At 33.8% G+C, this 4,020-nt stretch overlaps 1 pseudogene; it reads right to left on the minus strand.

Moving 5' to 3' along the window:
* Positions 1 to 2,637: 2,637 nt before the first annotated feature.
* Positions 2,638 to 3,809, minus strand: LOC107155718 (annotated as a pseudogene).
* Positions 3,810 to 4,020: the final 211 nt, after the last annotated feature.

A 4,020-nucleotide genomic window follows, 5' to 3' on the forward strand; every position in this document is an offset into this window, starting at 1 on the left:
AGTTTGATATATCATACATAGATGGGATAAATTTCTCATTTTTCTGAGTGTACATGTTGCAGAATCATATTAGTCATGTAGTCACATATATACATACAGTAATAATGTCTGTTTCATTCTACTATCTTTCCTATCCCCATATTCCCTCTCCTCCCCTCCCATCATTCCCTCTATGTAATCAAAGGTAATAGTATTCTTCTTGAGTACTCTCTCTTAGTGAATTAGCATCCGCATATTAGAGAAAACATTCGGCCTTTGGTTTTGTGGGATTGGCTTATTTTGCTTAGCATGATGTTCTCCAACTCCTACCATTTACTGGCAAATGCCATAATTTTACTCTTTAAAGCTGAGTAATATTCCATTGTGTATATATGCCACATTTTCTTTATCCATTCATATTGAGGGACATCTAGGTTGGTTCCATAGTCTAGCTATTATGAATTGAGCTGCTATAAACATTGATGTAGCTGCATCACTATAGCATGCTGATTTTAAGTCCTTTGGGTATAAACCAAGGAGTGGGATAGCTGGGTCAAATGGTGGTTCCATTTCTAGTTTTCTGAGGAATCTCCATACTGCTTTCCATAGTGGTTGCACCAATTTGCAGTCCTACCAGCAATGTATGAGTGTATTTTTTTTTTACCACATCCTTGCCAACATTTATTGTTGCCTGTATTCTTGATGATTGCCATTCTGACTGGAGTGAGATGAAATCCTAGAGTAGTTTTGATTTGCATTTCTCTAATTGCTAGAAATGTTGAACACTTTTTCATATATTTGTTGATCAATTGTACTTCTTCTTCGGTGATGTGTCTGTTCAGTTCCTTAGCCCGTTTATTGACTGTGTTATTTTTTTGTTAAGTTTTTTGAGTTTTTTATATATTCTAGAGATCATTGCTTTATCGAGGTGCGTGTGGTAAAGATTTTCTCCCATTCTGTAGGCTCTCTCCTCACTTTATTGTTTCCTTTGTTGAAAATAAGCTTTTTAATTTGAATCCATCCCATTTATTGATTCTTGATTTTACTTCTTGCACTTTAAGAGTCTTTTTAAGGAAGTCAGATTCTAGGCTGACATAGTGAAGATTTGGGCCCATTTTTTCCTTCTATTAGGCACAGGGTCTCTATCTAGTGCCTAAGTCTTTGATCCACTTTGAGTTGATTTTTGTGCAGGGTGAGAGATAGATGTTTAGAAGCAAATACCACAACAGATATGTCTGAAATACAGAAGATAATTAGAAACTATTTTGAAAATTTATAGTCTAATAAAATAGAAAATGTCAAAAACATTGACAAATTTCTAGAGGCATATGACCTACCCAAACTGAATGAGGAGGTCATTCATAATTTAAACAGATCAATTTCAAGTAATAAAATAGATAACACCATCAAAAGCCTACCAACCAAGAAAAGCCCAGGACCAGGCGAATTCTCAGCCAAGTTCTACAAGACCTTCAAAGAAGAACTAACACCAATACTTCTCAAAGTATTCCATGAAGTAGAAAAGGAGGGAATCCTTCCAAACTCATTCTATGAAGCTAATATCACCCTGATACCAAAACCAGACAAAGACACATCAAGGAAAGAAAACTTCAGACTAATATCTCTGATAAACATAGATGAAAAAATTCTCAATAAAATTCTGACAAATTGCATACAAAAACATTAAAAAGATCAATAAATGTAATTCATCATATGAACAGACTTAAAAACAAGATCATATTATCATCTCAATAGATGTAGAAAAAGCATTTGCCAAAATACAGCACACCTTTTTGTTCAAAACACTAGAAAAACTAGGGATAGTAGAAACATACCTCAACATTGTAAAAACTATACATGCCAAACCCAAGTCCAGCATCATTCTAAATGAAGAAAAATTTAAAGCATTCCTGCTAAAAACTGGAACAAGACAAGGATGTCCTCTTTCACCAATTCTATTCATCATCATCCTTGAACTCTAGCCAGAGCAATTAGACAAGAGAAAAAAATTAAAGGGATAGAAATAGGTAAAGAAGAACACAAACTATCACTATTTGCTGCTGATATTCTGCATCTGAAAGAGCCTGCTTATTAACACTAAGAAAATTCTTAAACTTATGGTAGCAACATATAAAATCTTACATAATACACAGTCAAAAGAATTTTATATTCTGGTGCATTATCCTGAAAACATGTATGATGCAGAGTATTAACTTATACCAAAGTATGATGTTTATTTCATTGAGAGAAAAGATAAGTTTTGTGACAAATATGACTTTACTTGATTTCAGCATTAAGTCCTAGAAATATTGGTGTGTGTGTGTGTGTGTGTGTGTGTGTGTGTGTGATAGAACCGGGGGCTCTGTTTCACTGAGTTACATACCCAGACCTTTCCATTTTTTATTTTGAGACAAAGTCTCACTAAGTTGCTGAGGTTGCCCTCAAACTTGCAATCCTTTTGACTGAGCCTCCCAAGTAGCTGGGAGTAATTATAGGCATGAACCACCACAGCTGGCAAGAAACAAATTTTAATAATTAAAAAAAAATAAGATTTAACCTCAAAATAAATGTTTATATATATATATTACTTCCCTCTTGTTCTTAAAATATAAAATATTTAGAAACTTTGATCTGTAGAAATTTTGACCACTTAACATTCTACTTCTTTTTCTTCTTTGTTGGCTCATCCTCAGAACTCCTATGTGTGCTAGTATTGCTGCTATTGGAAGAGCTGGAGCCTGAGTCTGAATCAGGGGAGGAAGAAGAGTTTGTGGAGGAGACCAAAGATGATGAATTGAGGGAGTTTTCATCCATGTCACTGTCTGCAGAGGAGGGTGAAGTAGACGTTTCATCACCATGATGAGGAATCTCTAGCCGAACTCTAATGCCGTTGGTATTAGAACTGGTTACACTTAAAACTTTTATCCTTCACCTTTCTTTCCACATTATTTTTCTCCCATAGTTTGTTGCTACAATCTGGTTTTTCTCTTTCTTTTAAAGCTTTTCTTAGTACTGCTTTTCTTGGAGGCTTATGTTAGCATTTTCTTGGTCTGTGCATTCATAAGTTCCATGTCCAAATTCCAAGCATTTTAGACATCCTACATGTTGCTAATTTGCTTCAACTTATCTCCAGGGTATGAGCTGATACGAAGGATGTTTTTTCCCCCCATCTTTAAGGGATATATTAATATAATTAAAGGTTTTGGTCCAATCCTTTTTCAATTTTTTTGTATTGCATCATTTAGTGAAATTTTTCAGTTTTAAATCATTTTACTACATGACTTCATGGATAACATTAAATAAAAATAATTTCATTCTTTGCTTTTTTTCCTGGCCATTTCTAGGAAACAAATATTTATTTCTTTATACATTTATTTGTAACTCATAAGGAGAGGGTGGAATTAAAAGTATTTTTGCCAAATATACAATAGATCAGGCTGGTATATAGCTCAGTTGGTAGAGTGCTTACCTTGCATGCACAAGGCCCTGGGTTCAATCTCCAGTACCACAAATATAATATATATATATATTTTGTATATATATATATATATATATATATATATATATATATACACTCACATACACAATAGATCATGCCACTGTTATTTTAATATTCCAGAGATATTTTAAATTGATATATCTGCAACTAAACTCTCCATTTACCCTTCACACATCCCTATGAAAAGAGCTAACAAATGAGAATTTATAATCTCAGTGAAATTTATTATTAAGTTTACCATCATATTTGACTTCTTTTTTCATTCAACCACTACTCCTAAATATATCCCACTTCCATGAAAATCAAGTTACTTACATCCATTTTCTTCCATCTCATCTCTGACTCACTTCATTTCTATTCAATTCTTAACAATTCTGTGAATCTTTTTTAATACTTCTTTTAATATTTATTTTTTTAGGTGTAGATGAACACAAAACAATACCTTTATTTTTATGTGGTGCTGAAGATAGAACCCGGGCCCCACCTGTGCTAGGCAAGCACTCTACTGCTGAGCCACAACCCCAGCCCCAATTCTGTGAATC

Source organism: Marmota marmota, unplaced genomic scaffold (genome assembly GCF_001458135.2).
Source record: "Marmota marmota marmota unplaced genomic scaffold, marMar, whole genome shotgun sequence".
Lineage (NCBI taxonomy): Eukaryota > Metazoa > Chordata > Mammalia > Rodentia > Sciuridae > Marmota > Marmota marmota.